Genomic DNA, 24,960 nt, shown 5'->3' on the forward strand with positions numbered 1-24,960 from the left:
CGCAGCCCTTGTGACATGTGCTCAGTGTGTAAAATATCTTGCTCGCTAGAAGGCCTTGTAAGCTGACTTGCGTAAATGCATCTGCCAAAGTAATGAATAATAACTGTGGTGTACTGGAAGAGCCTAGTCCTCCTGTGTTAGCAGAGCACAAGCTGTGACATGGAGACAGGTCTGGTCACCGTGCTGGTCAGTGATAGGACAAAAGGCAATCAACCAATGGCCATTTTATACTTCCTTTGACATGAGTTTATATTCATAAAGCATGCCAGTGTAGGGGTGCTGATCTGGTATCAGTTTTCCTTTCAGCTGAGAATGGGTAGGTTAGCATTTGGACAGGTGTCACCTGATCCTAGATCAGCACTACTTCTTGGAGATGTCATATTAATACAGGCCCAGGGGTCGATGAACAACAAGAGAGGAAAAAAAAGTCTCACATCCAGACTCAGAAATTATGGTCTTATGGCCAATTTGCAGAATGGGGAGGAAACTGTAACAGGCGGCTTATATGCATGAATGCCTCTCGTGTTGAAAAAGACATTGCGAAACACATAGGCTGATTACCAATCAGCCTCAGCTGTGTATGTCTGCTAGTGAGGCTTTCGTTGCCTGTGACTTATGCAGTAGGTGTTCTAGGCTGAGGATGAGTGTGTCACCGGGGTGCTGTTCTCTTTTCTTCTCTTTCATGAGAAGCGTAATAGCTGTTTGGCAGTCATGGCGTTTTGGCATGAGTCGGTCCCATGATCCCATGATCCTCCACGAGGTTACTCTTCCTGTCCTCACTTTCAAGGCCAAATAGATTGAGTTCCTGTTAGCAGTGGAGGTTCCATAGGCTAGCGCTTGTGATCTACCTTGGCAATTCAGTGAAGAAAGCTTAGCTGTTCAAACGCTCAGGTGCAGTGTAATTCATCACCCCAACCCATTAGCTGTTTTTTCAGAATTTTCACTGGGCATAGTCTACATTTCAGAACATTAAGAAATACGGATGCCCAGATCTATGAGTGATATCCATTTCCTGTTTATCTTTCAGCTCCACTCTGCACATTATTACTCGTGACATCACTGCAGTGGGCATCATATCTTCACCACTGCAGTGGGCCTTCTTCTGTTAAACAGTAAAACAATGACACATTAGCGAAGGTAGCCCACGTAATGCAATGCTTTGAGTTACATGCAGCCGGGTCAGCCTCTTTGCGGCGTTTCATTTTCGGGCAATCGACCGAAAAACGAAACACCGTCAGCGCTGTCCCCGCGCCAAATTAGTGATGTCGCCTGAGTGAGACTATTCCATTACTCCTCCGCACTTGTGTCCTTCGGGAGACGCACTGCTGGATTGGAGAGTACTTAAAGGATTGTGGTGTCTAGAGCACCCGTGACCCCCGTTAGGTCTGAGTTAATTACCAGGGACCCAACGGTTATCTCCGTCCGTCTCCTGAGGATTCCCCCCGCCAGACACCAGAATGAAACGGAGCATGTCTCGAACCGCTCGCACATCCAGGTTGAGGCTAAAAACAAACTTTTTTTTTTCCTTTGTTGACTTCACGTTGGCTTTTCTTTCTCTGTTTTCAGGGCTCCGGATCGATCACGTCCACGGAAGTAATTCCGGCCTTTTGCCAGGGCGTTCTGAGTCAAGGTCCGTCTTGCTTTCCGCCTTTTCTTTTCTTTCTTTCTTCACCTTTATTTTCCACCGCACAAGTTTCTCCTTTTTTCCACATTCCCTCCTTTAATTATGTTCTTTTGTGAGGATTAGCAGGGGGTAGGTAGTGGGAGGGAGGGGGAAGGGGGCAGGTGGTAAATTAGTTCAGTCCATGGGGCCTTTTGCCACTCTGTATACATCTGACGGGGGCTATTTTTAAGAGCCGTCCAAGGAAACTCTAGGGATTTTCTGAGAAGAATTAAGTGCCGTCGTTTTGTGTATTCCTAAGGAGTCATGCTGGCTTAACAATGAGGGAAGGCAGAACAAGTTGTATTGTATTATTTCGGTCTTATTACTTCCTAGTTCAGATAAAAAAAAACACACCTGTGGGATTAGATGACTGGACCGCGCACTATACATGCTAATCGGCAAAACGGGCTAACTGCAGTCGTCAAGGGCCCCGAAACTGCAAAAAGTGAAATCCTGGTGATTCTGGGGACTGTGGAGAGACTGCAGAGAGCCTCATTAGCATAAGGAGCATTTAGCATATCCACCAGGAGTCACGACTGTGCACTGAAGCCTGTAATGCCAGCTCTATTCGAAGCATCATGGAAATTTTTCAAGAAGTTGTCAATCAATGATGGCTGAACAAAATGTGAACAGATTAAAAGTGCAACCCCAGGTTGCCATGTTGCTGGAACAATACCAAGTTGCTCTGTGGCTGCAGCGTGGCATACCCAGTTAAAACAGATCTGAAGTTGGCCTGTAATAGAATCCTGACTTTTCTAGTGTGGATTGGCTAGGAGTCATGTATGGCAATGCATAATTGGCTATAACATTGCCTGGGAAGGGGGTGGGGGGGTTGAGTTAGTAGGGTAGCCACCATCTTGGGTATCTGTGTTCTGAATGTGCTGGCTACATAAAGAGTACTGTCCTGCAATGCAGTGACTGTGTAGCTCTGTTAGTGGGCTGGACTGAAAGAAGTGGCAACTGGCTATACGTGTCTTTAGGGATATGCAAGCTAGTCTGCGTCTTCCTGAATACACAGAGGATGTTGCAGTGGTGGAAGAGACTTATGATTGTGATTCACTATAATAATATAATATAATATAATATAATATAATATAATATAATATAATATAATATAATATAATATAATATAATATAATATTATATAATATAATATAATCTGAGCTGAGCAGTTACTCTGCTGGGGAACTGCACAATTGGTGCAGGCGGCTCACAGGTGCCTCATAACTTAGGGGAGTCATTACTGTACCATTCTTTGCCATTTTAAACCCTCCCTTGCTGTGCTACGCTACGGCCAATTATGAATCACCCAGATTCAATTCCATTCTGAGCCACGGGGACACATCACAAATGTAAGAACTATTGCCTCAGCTGGATACACCACCCAAAATCTGCGTCAACTTTCTGAGACACCACGCCACCCCCGGCTTTTTAGGCAGGGGACGAAGATGGTAAAGTCCCAGCTCACCCTCACCACACAATTAGCCTGCCAGCCTTAGCGATTTATGATGTCATGAAACCACGCGCTGTTTCCCATAAAACCACCGCAAGGACAATGGGGCGATGGTGTGGCCATTTTAAATCCTGTTAAGTCAAAGAAAAACTATTTTTAGAGGAGCAGACAAAGAGAAGAATAGCCACAGTGGCCCAAATAAGATTTTAAAAAATAAGCTTGCTACTCCTGGGTTCATTAAAAACATGAATGTCCTGATGGTAGCTGACAGCACTGAAATGAGCTGATGTTGAACTCCAGTGTAGGGTTGGGCTGTGTGAAAAGCATATTAGCTACATATCAACAACAAAAAAGGGCTTCAGGAAAAAATAAAAATAAACATTGCAACAATTGTTATTAGTTATTGAGACTATTGTGCCTTTACCTTGGTCTTTACCTAAGCTTTACTAAGCTTAGTTCAATGAATACCTAGTTTTTTGTCTAGTTTCCACATTTGAACTTTCTTCTGGACTACTTTTGACACGTCCATACCGTGAAAAAGAAGATTTATAACACAAAGAGCTTTTATTACCTCCGGGATCCTCTTGTTTAAAAAAGAGTCTGGGCTCTGATGCTTTCTCACAGTTTGCCAGAACTTGTCATCCTTTATTAATCAAGAAAAAGAGTGACAAAAGCAGAAGGCAGACTTTGCCTTGCAAAACTCAAGAAATTATTGCGGGAACGGTGTGGACTGGTGCAGCTATAAATAAATTAATTAATTAATTAATTTAATTTAATAAATAAATACTGTGTTTTTTCTGGACAAAACTATTTTGATTTTGCAGTGGTGACTAGAGTTTTTTTATAACTTGAAAACTTTAATGACTTTAAAAAATGGGTAGCCCATTTACCTTGCATTCTTTCAGTAAATGCACAGAGACAAAGTCTACTTGAGGTGCATGTCCAACACAATCCTGTGACCCCCCAACACACACACAGACGTGCATGCACTCACACACACGCACACACACTCGCAATCACACACACACACACACACACTCCCTTCCATGACCTCGTTCCCCCTGGAGACATCCTCTTCAGCTCCCATTCAGACTTTGGGATTCCATCTGAAGAGTCAGGCCGAGCAATTATCCTTACGCCTACTGCATTCTCAGTCCTACTCACCCATGGTCAATCGGGAGCAAGTGGAGCCTGGTAGGAATTCAGCTTTGATCGAATGCAAATGCAGGTGTGGCATCAGGAAGCCATGCAAATATACCTGCTGCACTGGACCCAGACACCTGTTCTTATTTTATTAATACCGCCACAATATATGCATCCGTGCTGCGCGTACGCGTTGAATTTACCTTATGTGCAGTATCACGCACCTCAGTGGGGATGGGACATCGCATATGTGCAGTCAGTGTCTCGGCTTTGTTTTCATTGTCAGACAACATGACCTGATGTTATGATTGCTTTCAAGCTATTTACGTGTCGCTCTTCAAAGCTTTGAGGAATCTACTAATGTATTCACATTGTCAAACCAGGAGATTACTAGAAAGGCTGAAGCCTGTCATGACAGGGTAAATCAAAGGTATCTCAAAGTAACCTAAAGCATTTATCCAGACTTTGACTGGTTTTTAAAAAAACGGTTACTTTCTATTGTAGCTGTCTTCCTACCTATTCTGTTCCAAACCTCGCCCTCGACTGTTGCTGAAGCAACATGCCTATTTGTAAGATCACCCATTTTGCTGATCGCTTGCTGAATTCTACTATACCTGTGAGATGGAAGATTCTAGTGTTGGAGTGCAGGGCCTAGATGACTGAACTAACACACACATACTGTGGTCCAAGTCACAAAAGCTGCATGAATCTAGTGTTGGAGAACAGTGTGACAATTTCAGTAATCGTAAAACACCCGGGGGAACTTTGGGAGGTGGTTTGGGAGGGCTATTGTTGATTCCAGTCAGCTGAATGGATTTGAATGCCTTGTTTGACAACAGGAAATGGTGAAAGGCTGGATCAACTTAAAAAAAATATTTTAAATTCTCCCAGTGATCACGTCTAAAAAATGTTATTTTTAATTTTTTTAAATGACAAATTTTATTAAACAAGCACATTTTTAAAATTAAATTCCACTCACATTTGCATTTTTAGATGTGACCACTTGAAGAAGAATTACAACGCGTTTCAAAGTTCAATCAATGTTTCATCTTTTTTCAGTGCGAAAACTGTTTGGAGGGGACCAATAAACTGGGCCACCACAGTGAGTCACACTAATGTTGTTTTGAGGACATGCACCTGTGAGCACATGTCAGTTAACAAACATATCACTGCATGAATAGGTTCAGTATGAGGGCTTGTCATTGCCTTTAATTTAATCACATGATATAAAACGTAACCTATGAATGCCTGTTTTGCATCAATGTCACTTCATTGAGATTGTAAAAACAACCCGGAGAGGCATGATGGCAAGCGTCTAAACCAAATGCACTGTGCATAATTCTGATTAAATATGCATTGACAAAGGGGAACAATAGGCTAGCCATCAGTGAGTAGCACTGACTAATTTTTCAGCATTCACTAACAAAGTTCGCATACAGCCTGATCAATGATTTATACATTAATTCTGTGCAAATAGCCTTTGAGCTCATACTGACTCATGGCTAACGGAACAGCTCATTAATCCTATTGAAAGGAGGGGGCGGAGTTGGCCTTGTCATGCAGAAAGCTAAGCCCTCCTCGCTTTAAAGATCAACATATTATTTCTGTAATTATTATATGCTTTTAAGTTACCAGCAAAGGGTAGGTAAAAGTAATGGATTGCATTTACACACAGTAAAACCTTTCATCTCTCCCAAAGATTTTTACAAGCTCAACTGCCACCAGTGTGCAGCTCCTACGAGCTATATTATTGTGGGTAGGGGTAACATTTTGAATGGGGTCACAGTGTTTTTTTTGTGGTACTTTTACTGTTTCTGAACTGCATTAATTTCAGGTTTCTTTTATGAGTCAGAAAAAAGTATGTGCTAACCACCCAGCGTTTTATAATTAGGAAAAGAGATGAAAAGAAGTGTTTAACTGTAATATATTTTCACCATCACACCTTCATCTGTTAGCATTGCCCAGCCATTACAACCACATTGCAGCGATAATCGGTGCTAAGACCAGGCTTTCTCTATCATACGCTCTCAGCCGCCGTAATGCGGCCTAATAATCATCTTTAATTTTGCTTTGGCCACATGTATATACCTATAATTACTGCGCTAACCTCTGCTCTGCATTAATCATGTATAATGCTATCACACAGCTCCGGAGAGCAAGATACCTACAGGTCAGACATGATATGACTACACTAATTAAGAAGGAAATCGGCTCAAGGAATATATCCTCGCTTTACATTAAATCTGGCTTCAAAGTCAAGGCAGCCGGGCTGGGAGGCAGGAGGCTGGCATAGATGTATATGAATTAAACAGGACCACTGACTGCTGCCGAAATGAACCAAAAACAGGGGAGGTGTTAGACCCCAATTAATGCTATTCTTTATCGCGTTTACACCCCCCCTACCTTCTTCATCTTCTCTGAGATTGTTTTGCAGACCCTATAGGCAAAAAAACACTAAATCTCTGAGAGGTGGAAATCACGTTTATCAGATCGGCATGCACACTGCGGAGATAGCAAACCGCAAGTTCTACAAAAGCCAAGAATCCAATCTTACTAATATATAAGTGTAAAAATAGAACCCCGATTCCTTGTGCAGTGACCTGCTCTGCTAATGCTCCTTATGGACAGACTAGGAGGTATGCAAGATCAGAACCCCCACCACTACAGCTTCTTGAGTTATTAAGTTGAGATCAAACAAGAACCTGCATAAGCTCCCAATTAGCTACCTCACCCCTGGAAATGCAGACCTCATGTTTCAAAATGACCCTCACACATCAGAGATACTTCACCTCCATAAACTTGGAGTTTCTCTCCAACTACCTCTAAAGATCTCTCTATCTACCTCTAATTTATCTGTCTCTTGCATTCTATGTATCTGTGTTGGCCTGTTTGTCTGTGTGTAAGGCCAACTGTCTATCTATCTGTCTATCTACCTATTAGGCTCTAAAACAATGCCAGTGTAGGCTATATGCTTATCATCAATGTGCCTGCCTGTCTGTCTCTGAAACTTTGTGTACTTACCTGTCTATCAATACTTCAGGCCTGTCTAAGTGTTTCCTGATTTGTCTCTTAGACTGCCCATCTGACAGTGATTTGACATTTCTGTCTGTCTGTTTTGTGCATCCATTATAGGGTTCTAAGTGAAATGTTTTTGTCAAAATTGAGTTATATTCAAATAAATGTGTGTATATAACTAAATTTAAAATTATTAATAAATACAAAAAAATGAATAAATGTACTTATTTTCCTTTACGTATGTGATGTTAAAAAATTTTCAATCTGGGTGGAATTCCAGCTTTCAAGAAGTTCTAAGTGATAAAACCAATGAGCTGACAAGAACTTTAAAGTTCAGCATCTCAGACCTTTCAGACATCGCAGATAGAACTCTGTAATTCTCAGGTCTCAATTTATCTATCAAACAATCAGCTCTGCCAGCGTGTCTGTCTCTCGGTCTGTCTGTCTGTGTCTCTGTGCACCAGTCTGTCTGGGTTGGTCTGCACATGTGTGTGTGTGTGTGTTCTTGTGTATGCATGCGTGTTGTGTGTGCATGCACATGTGGCGGCATGTGCATGTGTGTAATTCTGCACCAGCAACATGACTCTGCTCCACAGTGTTCTGTGTTCCTCAGATTTCCCGTGAATCTGCCCAAGGATGGCTCTTTCCTGCTTCAGACCCGCTGAGTCACCCTGGAAACACAGCCGAGTCAATGGCCAAGTTCTGTGCTCTGCATCGCCTACGTCACGCAATGTGATTAAGTCACCCTAGGGATTAAGTCACAAGCAATAAATCTGCCGTATTCACTTCAGTGCCGCTGTGTACCTTATGGGCATAAACTGGCCAGCGACCCCTTTCATTGCGTTGGTGTATTAATAGTTTTATTCTTTTTTTTATAGAATATGTGACATCACCTCAGGGCAGTGTGACAATGAAAATGGGGTAGTACCCCAGAAATTGTAACTGTAACAGGGGAAGAAGACCTATGAACTCATTAACACTATAATGGCTCAGGCTACCTCAATCACTGATATCTTTGAAGCAACCAGATGATGTTTTGCTGTATACAGCAAAGGAAAATGTTTGGTTCAGATCAGTCAGTAACAGTCTATATGAAAGATCTATTGTGGAGCTTTCTGGTCAGGTTCCAAAATGAAAGGGTTAAATGTAAAGGTGTATGTGCATACTGTAAAGTTTAAAGACCAGCATTAAAGTATTCAAATCCCATGCATTAGCACCTTTCTGTATTAAATCCATGTACATTTAAGATGTTCCAGAGAGCAATTTCAGATGTTTACGCAGTTGTATATGAAGTGGAAAGTACAAAGTCTTATAACAGAGTCTTATTTCGTTAAAAAAAAACTTTTTCTATATAAAAATGTGAGGAAGGACAATAATTTTAGGCTTTTTGTAAAGGCCCTGAAAAAATTAAAGTCCCCTGGCTCAGATGAAGATGAATGTTCACACTGTCGAAATTCTAGGCCTGCATTTAGGAGCAGAAAGGTGCAGCGTCAGATTTTCTGATGAGGTAACACCGAGAGGCCCAAGCACTGGTCTCATTAAATGATTCATATGACTTGCTTTGATTTGTAGAGTAGATTAGAAATTTGCTGATAACACTTATCTAAGCTTTGCAGAGCAAAAAAGTTTGAATCTTATAAGACAACAGCAGCCGTAGCAACAGCGGTAGAAAAACAAGCACAAATAAAATAAAGTGTTGTGCCCTTTTGTGCTGGCTCACTCCAAGTCTGCTGAAAAGTACATTGATGAGCCTTGTTAACCTGATCCGGAATGGTTTGACCCAGTACAAGAAAAGGGGACCTGGTTTGTGCCCGCTGCCAAATGCTTGTTGGCAAGTTTTCCTGTACTCCCTCCTTTAAAAAAAAATGAATCCAAAACCCTTTCAGATCGACCATACACATTTAAAAAAACACATTCATCAAAAAGAATGTTTATTGGCAAAAATGAATGTGAACAGAGGTCGAGATGGTGGAGTGGGGGTGGCGATGGGGAGGGAGAGTGATCCATGTGGAATATGCAGTATGTCTATGCTCTGACCTTATTAGGCCCTTATCATTGCACTTATTTGTTTGTTTTTCTTTTTTCAACCAAATGCAAAATAAAGCCTAAAAAATGTTATTCATAATGTGACTTCACTGGTTTGTATAATCAATTGCTTTATCCACCAAAGATAAGGTGGATTAAACCGGACACCTCAACTGATATGAAAGTATTATTTTTACTACTACGGGCCACCCTCCATTGACCCTGTGACTTGTGAGCTGTCAGCAACAACAGGTACTGTCTCCAGGTGTCTCCCTTAGCTACCTGTCTTGTATTTTTATTACTATTATTAAAAATAGAGGTTGGGGAACACACAAAGGACATCAAAACTGTTTGAATGTCTAAAGTAAATGTGAATAATTGGTAATAAATACATTTTAAACAAAACCTGTTGCACTATGTGGATGTTTTATAAACTGATGGGCAAATCATTTAAATCAGATTCAGAAACTGTTCGTCTCAGGCTGCACCTCAGTTGCCTGGGCTGTAGGGGGCGTATGCGTAAATGGACCCGTGGGGCGTTCAACGGGTCGCCTGCAACCTGCGGGAAAGTGGGTCAGTTCTGTTATTTTCGTATGCCGTTTTGGTTTCTCTAGTTGCACTGAAAGCTATCGGCGAATTTCAGTATCACGGCACTATAGTACTTAACTTCTTGTTTGACGTAGCCTATTTTGTCACATTTAGGCCTACCCTTTTCATTACATAATGTTAAATAAATGTGATTTTCAGCAAGGAGCATTTGACAGATAAGTATATGAAGACTGATATATAGCCCTAATAGTATAAATGTTAGGAAAATATGCTAAATAAATTGTCATAATCCTGCTATACAGCATTATTGCATTACATTTATTTACATTACATTTAGTGTACGCTTTTTGCAAAAGCGACGCACAATACGTGCATATAAGGACATAAATGTGCGTTATGGGTTGTGCTTTTTTGCGACAATGCATGTTGTTCTATAGGTATAAAATAATTTCTGATGGAAACTTATCAGAAGTTTCTATCATGGGGTAGAAATTGTGTACCTTGTTTACACTTGCGTCACAGGCAATATATTTATATTGGACTAAATTATAGAGCATACAACACGTTATAAGATTAAAAACAGTAAACACGTCACGCCAAACAAGATGCCTACAGATGTCAAATAAACACGTAATAAAACACATCCCACCCTCAGATTTTCACTTCAGACAAGACATATAAATGAGATATGTCACACCGCGGCCTCTTTCTCGAACTCCCTGGTTGCATCCGGATGTACTCTCTCATCTCAGCACAACCTGTCTGCCCTCCTGGTCTCTCACTGCGATTGTCGGTGACACGCTACCCAAATCCAGTCATTTGGCTTTCATTGCATCGGTTTTTCCCTTTCCACTTGCGTTTCTTTCGTAAACCGGGGACATTTGAATGGCAGCCAATCAGACGCGGGCTCCACTGTACCTCAGCCTACCCACTCGTCTGAGAGGGAGAGAGAGAGAGAGAGAGGGAGAGAGAGAGAGCGAGAGAGAGAGAGAGAGAGAGAGAGAGAGAGAGCAGGTCAGAAGATAATGTGTACAGTATTGCGGCTGCAAGGTTCGGATACGCATCTTACTGCCTCTTTCGTCGTTTCTGTTTGGTAGCACGTTTTAACTGCTTCAAAGGTTAGGTAAGTATCGCGTTATAACAACTTTGTTCTTGCTTAGACTACGCTGCTTCTTTTGACGCGTTGGACCCCCACATATATTGTTTAATCGAAATTGTCAAAATGCGTAATAAGCTGAAAGCTCCAGTCTCTATTTACAAAAAATATTAGAGAACCGTAGCCTTCTTGAGCAATTGTGCTCAAGTTAGGCGGTTGTTCTTCTTCGGTCAGGGACGTGCGGAGCGTTGTTAAGTTGATAAACACATATATTGCTGACCCACATATTTTATTCATTTGAGATCGTCGGGACACTTACCAGTAAATTCATCTGAGAGCGCATTCAGGCACAGATTCCTGTTGTTTATTATTATTTTCTGACTGTGATTATGTGTGTTCACATTAACTGTCTGACTGACAGGCGTTTATTAAGACTTGAGACTTGAGCCTAGACTAGAGGATTGTTAGAGGTTTGGCTGTTTCTCATAATACGTTGTCCACTGCTAACAGTCTGAAGTGTTGCCGGTTGAGTTTAATCGATATTAAAAATACTAAAATATTTTCAATACGTTTCCAAATGTGAATAAATAAGAAATAGCTGTTGTTGTAGTGGGTTGTTTCTTTTTGTGGGAAATGTAATAGCTGCCCTTTGCGACAGAGCGTATGGGGGCAATAGAAGTGTTCTGTCTTTCCTTTAAATCTGAATACAGACAGGTGGACAGATGGGCACTAATAACCTCCGGCTCGTTAAATGGTAGAATTAATTGCATGGGGGTTTCAGAGGGAATCTAATGTAAGCTGTTCTCAACTGTCCATCATAACTTAAAGTGCACTTGCCATAATTGATCGATTTCCTATTGTCTTTTGAAACTTCGTGCGTCATTTTCGTTTACGTTCGAGTGGTTATATTCTGGAAATATTGGTCGCTTGGCAAAGCGACAACTGCGAAGTGACTTACGTGCGGAGGGCTTTTATAGTTGTGATACAGTTTGTGCATGTATGCGAATGTGCGTGGCTGGTGTCACTTTTAAGGATCCATCGCTATTAATATGTTGCCAAAGGACCCGAGTAACACGTTTCGTGAGCTGGTGCAAGCATTATTACTGCAGACGCTCTGCAAACTCTAGCGAAGATCGTTTAGGCAATGGCTTCAGATCAGTGCGGGTTCTGTGTTGTTTCAGGTTTGCACCAAATAAAAAGAGTATTTTAACTATCAGTGGTTAATGCACCATTTTGTACGGTAGTAAAACAAACCCGTATGTGGCTAAATTGTGCCATCCCGTTTCATTTTAAACAGCCCGTGTTGTAGTTGTGAGGTAGGCTATAACATAGTACGGCTTATGAATTAATTAAGCCCACCATGAAATCCCCTTACTTTTCTCCAATAAACCAGATATGTGGAGGCTCAGTAGAGCTGAAATATAGTAATTAAAGGTCACATTGAGCGTAGATTATCGAGGTAATTGTGTTGCCTTTGATGCAAGTGGACGGTTTCTTATTTATCTATTGTAAAAATCAAACATTGGGCACTGTCATATAGCCTACTGTAATATAAATTAGTACATAAATAAAAAACAAACGAATAAATAAACCACCTGTGTGAAATGTGAAATTATTTTCTCAAAAATTAATATGTAACCTACGCTACCAGTGAAATTTCCATAGTAGCGCAGCCTATAGCTACTGCTTAGTATCCGTGAACGTAGAAAGTCATTGTCAGCTTGCGGTAAGCATTAAATATAGGCTACACCTTAATATGGTTGTTTCTGTTCGATATCGAGCTACATTCATCATGCGCCTAGCCTTCTAAAATACATATTTGCTTGCTTTGGACTTTAACGTTAGACTGTTACACCATTTAAAGTTGAATATTTTTCTATAACCAATAGGAAATACTGCTCTGATTGGTGTCCCTGAGTAAAGCACATAGAGGTGAAGTTCTCCCGAAGAGAATAATAAGAGTGGTGGGGGGTCGTGCAATTCTTCTTTTTTTTATTGGCTTGTAGAATTTAACAGCAAGCTACTACACAGATGAATACTATCGTGAAAAAAAAATCTGAAAATTAATGTAAGGGCCAAATGCACTGCTGGCGGCTCATTGTCAGACTTTCTGAGAGTATTTGGTTTTTCACTGCATCTCAGTCCAATTATTAGGTTACAACATTATACCTATCTGAATCAGATCAACTCATTCTGACGTTATTAACGTTGACCTGATCCACTGGTAATCTAACCCACACAATCGACATTTACATTGAAATATTCTGACCAACCACTCAGTGCTAATACAATTTTGATTTAAAAGAGAAAAAAACATTTTCATCAGAATGTAATACAGTTTTATTGATGGAAGCTATATACTGAATTTCTAATATCGTATAGATGGAAGAAACATTTATCTCTGGGTGTATTACTACCAACTTAAAAAAAAATAATAATGCTGTTTGGGGTGATTTTCATAGCTTACATAGTGTAAATATTTTGAAATTTGAAATAAGTATGTAGTTTTCAAATTGTACATTTACTCAAGCACAAGAAAGTGTCGAGTCCAAGAAAGTGTCAAGTGACCTGTTTAAGATTTGAACCTTCAACCTGCCGGCCATAAGCCTAGCTGTTTATTTTCTGTGTGGAAGTGCTGTACTTTCTAAGTACAGATAATGTAGTGGTACATTAGCATGGTTCTACGAGAAAATTAAACTAAGAGAGGCTGTTTGGTTGGCCATCCCATATGATCAGCATTTAGCCATGTAAAAGCCCCTTGTTCGTTGGGTCCTTTGTTTTGGCAAGTCGTGTTTTCCCTGAGATTAATTTCAACATAATGCCATTATTTTACAAACCATTTGTATTAATTTCAAGGTTGAAATCCGATACACTGTGATCTTGCCCTTATAGGCCATTGGAAAATATAACAAACATGATAGTACGACAGCAAGATGTTGCATTTTAGGTCATTGAGAGAAACTGTGCATAGTATGCCATTCAGATACTCTTTTACTTCATATCATTGCTATGTATTATGAAAATGCTAGTGTATTTTAAGGTCTCTTGCTGCTCACCGATCATTGTTAGACATTATGTGTTTGTTATACTATGGTGCAAACGTCACGGTTACAGACCATTGTTAGGTGCTATGTTTATCTTAGCATGCCTTCAGGTAGGTTTACAAGTTTACTAGGTGGTTTTTAATGTGTGATTGTAAGGAATTATGTGCATGTTATTATGCAAAGAAAATGCTGTGCTTGCATTGTAGACAGTAGTTCAGCTCTATTTGCACATAATGAAGCTGTTTGTATAGATCAGTGTTAAGCACCATGTCCACGCTAGCATAAATGAAGGTAATGTTACTCTTATACATAATTGTGAGGGACTGAGGGCATGGGGCCCAGTTTTTAAATGCTTTTAAGCAGATGTTGTGCGTGTCTTGTATTTACAGACTTGCAAATGGACACACAATAAATATGCTATGTAAGATACATTCCTGATATATTAAGAATGCAGGCCCTGTCTGTATATTTAAATTCCCCAGTTTGTCGCTGATATTACACCCTCTTGTGGAAGGAATAGTAGTACCACGCATAATTGTGGGTAGGGTCAGAACGTAATTTGACTACTGTCACTTTAAAGTTGCGTTTATTTTACTGTAGTCCATTTCCATTTTTTTTCTGATGGTCCCTGGCAATCTCAATAGCTGTACGGAAAAATAAATTAATTGGTACCAAATTCACACTTACATCCCAGTGCTCAACAAAAATAGCATTATTTTGCTTTATTCCTCGATTGAGAATATCACTCTATTTGGTATAAGTGTGTTCCGAGCAATCACAAATCAAGTGGACTTTTTAGTGTGCTAGAATTTGCATTCAGTTATAAGCAGAGTATATTTTCTTGTTTATTTTTATCTCTTTTTTTCCCTTTAAGCAATAGCATGTTTGTGAGTTTAAAAATAGACCTCACACCTTCCACTGCACTTCTGTATGGCTGACTGTTCATATTTAGGGTGACTGACACCTGACTGGACAATGGGTCATTTCTTCCATTTGCTTCATATTGGCAGAATGCAATTACACAGAAGAAGCACTTGTAACTCAATTACCATGCTACGGAAGGTCACATCATGTACGCTGCATTAAAGTGTGAGAAAAGCGTTTGTTTGCTTTTCAGCTATCAAAGCTGTGATTAGATGTGTAAATCCAGGGAAACATATAGACATTTAAATGCAAAATGGTTCCGTATATTCACAGTAGAAAACGTACTGTGTTCAAATGATTTAAGAAGCACTGCAGAAAATTTCAAAATTTGATATCATTAATATTTAGTCTTATGGGAGTAAATGGAAAAAGTATTTGGTTAAGTTAGAAAAAGGTTTCCAAACATTTTATTTGGGCATTTAAGTAGACATACTTATCCAGAGGGACTTACACAGATTACTTGTCTTACATACGATTCATTTATACAGCTGAAAAATTTTCCTGAAGAAATTCCATTCAAGATAAGCACCTTGCACAAGGGTGCAACACCACTGCCTCGACTATGAATCGGTCCCACTAGCCCAGTAACTTCTGGCCTTACGACAAGTTTCTCAATGGGAGGTTAAGAAAAACAGGTTTTATTTTTTTCATGTAAGGTAGGCTAATGCAAGATGAATGAATTTTACTGATGATGTTCCATTTGTCCATTGTAATAATTACTTAATCAGTAAAAAAAAAAAAACTACATTAAGGATACAAACTAGTCAGTGTTTTGAAATTTTTTAAAAAGTAAGTGCTAAAAATACTAATAACAAATATTAAAATGACTAGGCTATAATGTATAATCGTAATACAACTTGATATGTAGCTTTTGCATTAGAATGAAAGTCAGACCAGGTCTGGTGTGAAGATAATGTTCATAGTTCTGATCATTTGCTTTTTTTGTGTGTACATCCTAGGCATTATAATGCTGTGTTATGAAAGGCTTGCTACTGTTCTGTGAAGCACAACTGACATGAACTAGCCTCTTTTCATCACTTCATTTTTAGATCTAATGTACCGTGGCTTTGGCCTTTGAATGAGCTGTTCTGGTTGACAACCAAATGAGTTTTTATGTTGGGCACCGGTTCAGATTAATTACTGCTGAAAGACAAATAATTCTCCTTGCCAATTTTTTTTTATTATCATTATTTCATTTAATAACAGCATTGGCTCTTATGAAATTGATGAAGAGAAGACCAGGAGGCAAAACAGTGAACGAGTGGTCAAAGAGCCAGCCAGACATCTCTTTCTCATAAAAAAAAGTTTCCTGTGCGCATTTGCATACTGCCTACGGTGGCATTTATGGATTCCACACAGCCACATGCGATTCAGCGGGCGCTACTGCATTTCAGATCTCGCCTCAGCTTTGGTGTGTGTGTGTGTGTGTGGGGAGGGGGGGGGGTGTGTTTTGAAGATATTATTCCTATTTATGGAGGCCTCTGAAGATACAGCTGTGTGGGGCACTGTACACTTTTTCTTCTCCTAAAATAAAGTACTGTGCACCAGTCATGGTGAGAGAGAGAGAGAGAGAGAGAGAAAGAAAGAGAGAGGAGAGAGAGAGGGAGGCAGAGAGAGAGAGAGACCTTCTGATGCGCGCCTGACAGATCCTGAAAGCAAAAGGCCCAAGGCATGTTTCTCTGCAGTTAAGTTCCAAGGAGGCATTAGTGCATTAGCGATCGGGTCTGCAGGGCGCGCTGCAGCAGGGCACAGGGGAGAGGCGGCCTGCAGGCTGGTAATTGAATGAAATGGGGTAAAGAGGAAGCATTAGCCGTACCCTGGCCGGGGCGAACGAAGACCACGGGAAGGGGAGGGGAGGGAAGGGGAGGGGATGGGGGGCAATGAAGAGGGAGGAGGAGGAGAGGGGATTATAGCTGAATGGGGTGATAAGGATGTGTTCCCCTTCCTGCAGTTCTGCTGCTTTTCTCTCGCCTAAAAACCTTCAACACCGCGGCACGGGATGTGCCGGCGCCATGCTGGTCCAGTCACATGACGTCCCCCCGTGCGCAATGTGGGAATGGGTTTTCTGTGTGTGTGTGCATCTATGAGTGTGTGTGTGTGTGTGTGTCTGCATGTGAGTGTGTGTGAGAGAGAGGGGGTATATATGTGTGTGTGTTTGTGTGTGTGTGTGTGTGTGTGTGTGTACAAGTGCAAGGGAGAGAAAGAGAGAGAGTGAGATATCTAACTAAATCCCTCACCTGCAAACCTTTGTCACTCAAATGTCCATATCATACAGCTGTGTTTCTGATGCCTGCTGCCTGAGGGTCTGTGATGTGCAATGGGCATGTGATTGTGGTGCATACTGGCATTGTGTCTGATTTCTCTGAGTTTGTTTCAGCTGCTCGGTCAATATTTGGCCTTGTCCAGTCAGCTGAATTTAACGACGGAAAGTCATTCTTTACAGATCACAGCATTACCAGCTGTTGTCATCTGCAGCAGTATAGAAATGTGCCCTTAAACCAGACCCCGTATCAAGCACGAAGCGAGGAGGAGTGTCACTATCTGTCACCAGACATTTTACAGACGTGACATGACTACAATTTAAAGGCACTTTTATAACGCACATTTAATTGATGTTATATTCTAGAATTATTGCATATATTTTCCTTGCCTGCGCTGTAGAAAGAGAGAGAATATGACTAAGCTCACAGAACAAATATTGAATTTGGCAGACATTGAGTAGCAAATAAATGGTTATTATTTTCAGCTAAAACACAAATAGAGAGAGCACATTTCACATAAAGTTGTCAAAAAGGGAGTCAATAATGGCAAGGTGCGTTAGGTAGCTCTGCTAATTGATTTGCTGCAGACAAGCTTAACCTGAGGGTCTGTCACAGTGCATGGAGCGTTACCATGTTGTACATGTGCAGCTTTGGCCCTGGGGTTCTGGATCCTCTGCGTTGCCCACTGCCCAATGCGGTGGCTTTGAACTCATAATGATCCTGAAGTCTCCCTGCATGGAGTGGGGGGGGGGGGGGGGGGGGGGGGGGTGGGGGGGCGGTTCCAGCATGCAACGTGATGTGTGGGCGTGCAGGTTCACACCCTCAGCAATAACAGCAACAGCGACAACAATAATACAAAAAAGCACCAGCTGCTCGCAACGTACTGTTCTGCAGCCTGGACTCACACGGCTCACAATTAGACATTTTGGAAAGGTGCATTTTGACCTTTTTGACCGTCCAAAAAGCAGGGCCAGACACAATGGTCATGGGGTGCTGTGGGGGTAGGAGTGGGGGGGGGGGATGTCTTTTTTAATGTATGTTTTTGCTGGACTAAAAGTGATTCTCTGTGTGGAGCAGGTGCCATTGGGACCCATTACGGTAACTTGGCTATGCTGCTGGGAGCCTGTTAGTGTGTATATCCACATGTTAGAATAACTGCAATTTAGTCTTGATTTCAATATCTTTCTTACCCTGTAATGATGACACTATTATTACCATTACCATTACTGTTATTATTATTGGCCTCTGAGGTGCTTTATTCATGGATTTGGTGAGTCAGTAATGCCTCAAACAAAGGTGTTTTCTTACTGGAATCTGGAGGGTTTGTAATATCTGGAGACCAGGTTAATACTTGATTCAGAAGGCCAGTAATATTTGGGAAAGAGTGGATTTAATACTAAATCTGCAGTTCAGTGGTGTACATTTGTGTTGATACTGAGGTCAGCTGGTCATTGGAGTGGAGTTGTTTTAGTACTGCGATCATCAGGTCTTTGGAGTAAAGCTGTTTTAACTGTATTATCAGCAGGTCTTTGGAGTATATTTGTTTTAATACTGAGATCAGCAGGTCAGAACATTAGGCCTAAATCCTTCGTAAGCATGCATCGGACCATGACATTATATACGCAGTACAATTCATCTCACAGTACATCTGTGAAACCAGAACTGCAGGAGGAGCAGTGGTGTTATGCACATAAACATTTTTCTCTAACAGCTCTTGCAACGGAGAACTCGTGGCATGAGGGCAATCTTATTTTCTCAATTTTTTAAAAACCATTTCCTCCTTTTTTTTCTATGCAGTTTAGACGCCCTGCCTCTCATACAGCCCCTGTGCGAATCACCTTATTTTTCAGCAAGCTTAGATGATGAGGGTTACGGTGAGAGTACAGAAATAAATAAAACCGTGGTGGTTTGAATTTACAGTGGCGCGCTCCTCTGCATGCTACAGAGTCACACATTTCACACGCTGGCCAGAAGGAATTTATAACCACGGGATTCATTTATTCTTCAAAACACTTTCCACCGGGGTGACAAGTGTGGTGTAGACCTTCCCCATGCAGCATTATGAGTATGGGGGGTTGGGGCAGAGAGTGTATTGATTACAGGTAAGTGCAGTAAAAGGCTGAATCCAAAAGAGCAGTGGCCGCTGAACAACTCCTGGATGCTTTCTGCCAAAAAGATGTCACTGGAGCAAAGTAAAAAATGGAGGGGCAATGGATTAGAGGCAGCTTCCAAAAGACAGTTGGGGGGGGAGCGGGGGAGTAGGCCGAATGGCTGGGCTGGGAGTTTTTCTCCTACCTGGCAAAATCAATTGCAGTCAAAGCCACCTCTCAAAGAGGACTCCTACCTTGGTCCACGGCGACGGACGTTAGATAATTTTTTTATTAATCTGACAGGACTCCTTTGAGAATTTAGAAAGGAGGCGAGTGAGTGACGTTGTCATCGATGGATCTCTCTTATAGGAGAGGCTAGTCACGGGACTGCGGGGCTGGCGTAATTAAGGCCGACGTTTCGCTGTCCGCCTTTAATGTGCTGATGCTTGTTTGAGGATTGAACTCCATCATGGGTACAGAAGGTAGGACAGGGCTAACGTGGTGGTCCCTGGATCAGGAGCTGGATGAGGGACGGTGTGTCCGGTTAGGGGGGGCGCTGAACCAAAGTGGAAAGCTATCTGGTCTGTTTGAAAGGCCCTGAGCGGTAGCCAGTAGCAGTGTAATATTTAGAAGCGGTTGGCCTTGTGCGTGTATTAATGCGTGTGCATGGGTCCAGGGGGTGTGTGTGGATCAGCGATGACTCGCACGCGGCCTGGACTTCGTCATGCAGAGCTGAAGGGGCTCTGCTGGGTGTGTGGAAGCAGGAGCTCCCGTTCCTTTGATCACGCGGCCCTTCCTCTCCGTTCTCCACCTGTTCAGATTATGATGAGGCCCGGTCGAGGTCGGTACGGGTCGGCTGCTGTGTCGCTGTGGGGAGGGAGGGGCTGAGGAGGAGGAAAATGAGTTCGCTGAACCAGAAGTAAGGAGCAGACATCTTCACCCGCCACAGTTACTTTTGGGTGAAGAATAATGTGTCTGGGTTTGAGAACAGGGAACAGGCAGCACTGGAAATCAAAGCCTGTCTGTTGCTGTTGCCCCAAAGGATTTGGTATCTCTGTGTGGCATGCTCATATTCTCATTTGTGGCAATGTTTCAGTTATTTCCATTATGCACTAAAAACTAATATATATATATGTATGTAGTGAGGTAGTGAGAGAGGGAAGGAGAGATACCAAAGTCAAATAAGTTTAGCATAGAAACAAAGAAGGTTTCCGGGGAACTACTAATGTAAAAGCAAATGTTGCACTGGGAATCTTATTTTGGGAATACGTGCCTGTGAGCCAGTAAACAGTGAGTTCTAACAACAGCAAGCTTCATCATGTTCATGAGTCTTTCACTCTGTCTATCTCTCCCTCTCTCTCTGTCTGTCTTTCCCTCTATCTTCTGTCTCTCTCATTTTTATAGTACCCTTCAAGGAAAGCCCATTATCCTTACCCTGAATAGGCCTTCTTTCAATTATAACATTTATTGTAGGTGCCTTTGTTGTTGGATCACAGCTTACTTAGTTCTCCATGACAATGGGGTTTGTCGTTTTATTAGTGACCTGCTGTTAATGTCAATAGGCGCTATTGTGTTGTTTTGTTTTTATATTCACAGAGGTATTTCCTGCAGACCCCCACAATGTGATTCAGTCCTGCAGTTTTAAGCTTTGGCCACCTACATTAAGCAAACAAACAAGGAGGTGTTTCTTTGCTCTTATTTACACACAGTGGGGCCTCGTTGGCAGTAAAAGATTGCATCTTTTTGCATTGACGATATTCCTGAATCATTTTCCATGATTTAATAAGCTCACGTTTATACACAAGAATCACCCAGCAGCAGTGGGTTCATTTTACCTGTGTACAAACATGGCAGCCTATCATTAAATGCCTTAAATGATTATGAGAAACAAATCCGGTTTCGTCAAATAACTGCACTACGACAATTCACCCAATTGTAGAGCCAGCAATACCTACATTAGAGACTACAGTATGATGATAGTGTAAAGCATATGGCAGTATCAACTACAGTATGATATTGTAGAATCACAAGTACTCACACTGTGGACAACACAGTGAATAGCCTTGCCGATCTTGCTTGGACAGTCCAGGTAACTAATATTTTTACACTCTTCTTATTACTATTTTGATTCAATTCATTAGATTTAAAAAATCAGAATACAAAATGCACCTTTTATTTACTCCCCACAGTTCTCCCCATGTTAACGAGATGAATTGAATTACAAATTAGAGCAGGTATTATTATTATTTTTAAAGTCAGCTGGACGTACACTAGGCCTGTTCCCACTTTGTATGGGGGACCGAAGAGGGATGAACAAGCATAATTCTCATTATACCGTGTACATTAGGTCCCCATGGTGCAGCTCTATGGTAATTAATGTGGCACAAAAGACTGTAATTGCGTAGTTGCACACGCTTCCTAATTAGCCACTACCCTAGCCACAAATCCACAGGCCTTATTCAGTTTTATACTTCACCCTAAACCCAAGTGTACCCTTTATACAAGCACACACTTGCTTCCACCAGCAGTTAGCCGGTTACCATGCGCCGACTGTTTTCAGTGTGCAGTGTCCCTAACAAACAGACGGAGGAATGTGCAGAACAATTTCCAAATCACATTACTGTATACCCCTGTTATGTAATGGGGGGGGGGGGGCTCCATCTGTCTCTAAATGATGCGCCTTTAACTGTCATTAACTACGGCTGAGCTAGTGTGGGCTTTACATATGGGGGGTGGCGGGGGGGTGTAGATAGATAGCAAGAGGAGAGTGGGGGGGGGGGGGGGGGGGGCGGGGGAGACAGGGACAGAGTGAGAAAGAACAAATGTTTGAATGCATTATCTCCGTGCTAAGATTACCATGCATGTGTGTGTGGCCAGGAGGGGATTATAGACCTGGGGGAGGGGCGTTGGGTATGGGGGTGCAGGCTATGGCTGTAGGCCAGGGATGGTGGAAGTTAAAGAGACCTATTGGTCTAATAAATTCAGTCCTATTGCAGAATATGCTTGATGGTATTATCCCATATGAAGAGAAATTGGTTGTCCTTTTTTTTTCTGTGTATTCTCAATCTTAACATAAAGTTAGTTTGTGAAACAGATTTTATCCAGCATTATGTTATAGGTAGGCCATGGGCTGAGTTGGCTACGCAAGATAATGATTTCTAGGAAGTAACCAACCATTGATTTATTCCTTGAAGCTGGTACAGCAGGAATCACCAAATAGCCTTAGCATGGTACTGTAAGGTTATGAGCCTGGCAAGTGTGTCAAACCATTAACCTAATACTGCAATGCTTCCACACTTACAATACTTCTTAAGTTTTTACCTTGACTCTAAGGTGCAATCTAAACTGCCTATACCATTCTGTTTCCTCACAATATTTCACATGCGTGCATGCATGATGTAGGGACATCACGGACATGAGAAAGGGTGGCAGCTCTAATTCCAGTGCTGATGAGTTTATGAACCCTTGAGCGAGGCATTTAGCCTGAATTGTCGCAGTAAATACCTAGTTGTCAGAATACATCATTTTGCAAACTTACAAGCAAAGTTCTTTGGGCAAAGGCATCTGTTAAAGCAAATCAATACAGATCTGTGAGAAGGAGAGGGAAGGCATTAGTCACTGAAGACAACCCAGGCCATTCGTCGTTAGCTGTGCTGAACCCCGTCTTCACAGTTATTCAGCACATTAATATTAATGCATCATGGGAGAAAAATGACATCACTGTTGCACAGCCTTTACACATTTATCATAGCCAGAGAGCAATATCTATGGTGATGGTAGAAAGTCAGGCAAAATGCAGTACATCTGGATAAATCCTTCTCTTAGGTAAATTATGTGAATTTGAAGGTGACAGCATAGGCAAACTAATATCCACATTTGTGGTCAGACTGGCTGTTGTAACAATATGTGATAATAAAGGGCTTTAATCTATTATTGAACAATATTTTTGTGCATCTGCTCTGTGCATGTTTCCTAACAGGGTGAGCTGCTGAACGTTTTTTTACGATTGGGGTGGGGGGGGGTGTCTCAAAATGAGCAGGCTGATATGCACTTTATGATGAAAGGTGCAAAACGACATACTTAGAGAGAATTGGTAGGTAAGGATGCACACAGGCAGGCCTAAATTGTCCTATTAGGGGGCACTGCAGTCATGGCTACCGATATTATTTCACATTGAACAGGAAAAGCTTCAGGATAACTGTTTTGTTTTGCATGTTACTCTTTGCACTTACTCTTTCCCCTTGCCGTACCTATGGAGTTATTCTTTGAACCAGTCTTGCCCTAGGCTTGCTCTTGTTGGGGTTTAGGCGAAGGTCCATTGTCAAGCTTATTGTGAAAATATATTTATAAAATGTATGTGCAAAACAAATAAATTTGGTTTGAGTTGATTTGGTCGCTCACCTGAATCTCAACCTCATTACATGTAAATGGTCACCCATTACTCATCTCTTATTTCGTTTGGGTTAGGCAAGAAACAATAGTGGAACGCACGTAAAGGTATTAATCTCGTGACATTATTTCAGTACCATTAGAGTTATTACAAAATGATTTTATTATTTATTTATTTGATTAGTAGACCTTATCATGAAATTATCATAAAAAGTAATTATCATTAAACTAGCTGAATTGGTCTTTTAATTTAATGGAATTATTTCGGCCATAATCAGCTCAATTTAACAACTTTTGATGAGATTATGCATACGCGATAATTAGACTTCAAATTCAGAGGAGAAACATAATTATTAAACTCAAACACAGGTGACAAAGTTCTGCATAATCAAGTCTAAAATACACTTGTTGCTAGGTAGAGCATAATGAATAATTACACACATGAATTTGGTAATGTGTAATTAATATTGTATTCTTTACAGTGATAGCCAACTGGTTCATGCCATAGCATCATGGCAGGAAGACATACTGACTATACTACAAAAGTTAAGAGTCACAGAAAGATGGAGCTTATTTTTGGTGGTGACTGACTTTGCTTAGCTTTTTTTCTTCATGCTCACTTCTCATGAATTAGATTCCGCTTTGATCTGAAAGTCTGAACTCTGAAGTTTATCCTTTAGAATGCTCATTCGCTTGTGTACATGTGTTCCGAGGTGGTTGATTTATTGGTGGTATTTAACACACTAGTACATGGAAGCATATCCAAATCCATTTTTTTTTTTTTGCAATAAAATGGATATAAAATGTAAAAGAAACTGCAAACACTTGTGGGTCCCTGCAGCACCAGGCCATTTGGGAAGTCCAGACCATTGCCTTTGAAATTATTGGATATTGGATTTAGATCAGTGGGTAGTGCCATGTGTTAAAACCTTTGGGAACTCAGTCTAGGAAGTGTCTTATCCATCAGGTCTGTACCCTCCACCACACTCCAAGTGCTACAGACCAGATCCAAGTTCTTAATCCCTAACATGTTCTACCCTAATGCCCTAATGCCAAATTTATGGGCACCTTTTCATTCTAAAGTTCCAGCTGGGCATCACTTTACGGTCTTGATTTAAAGGCGAAAAGGAAAAAAAAATAAAATGAAAAATCTGTGATTTTAGGCATGTTTTAATATTAAATGCTCCAACAAAATACCTTGTTGTTCCCAGAAAATCTAGGGCTCATCTGGCATTAGGAGGGGTAGCTGGACATTTGGGGTCTTCCTGAGATTATCCCTGCTAATTATCTTAATTCCAATGAGCAGAG

General features: G+C 41.2%; 1 protein-coding gene across 1 annotated transcript in view; it reads left to right on the forward strand.

Annotated features, from left to right (window-relative positions):
* The first annotated feature begins 10,816 nt into the window (after positions 1 to 10,816).
* The window catches only part of LOC118234497 (cadherin-10-like), a 38,040-nt gene continuing 23,896 nt past the window's right edge, over positions 10,817 to 24,960 (forward strand). Inside the window, exon 1 of the mRNA XM_035431069.1 lies at positions 10,817 to 10,971. The gene's annotated coding sequence lies outside the window, so the exon portion shown is untranslated. The remainder of the gene's footprint in view (positions 10,972 to 24,960) is intronic.

This window comes from Anguilla anguilla, chromosome 8 (genome assembly GCF_013347855.1).
Source record: "Anguilla anguilla isolate fAngAng1 chromosome 8, fAngAng1.pri, whole genome shotgun sequence".
Taxonomy (NCBI): domain Eukaryota; kingdom Metazoa; phylum Chordata; class Actinopteri; order Anguilliformes; family Anguillidae; genus Anguilla; species Anguilla anguilla.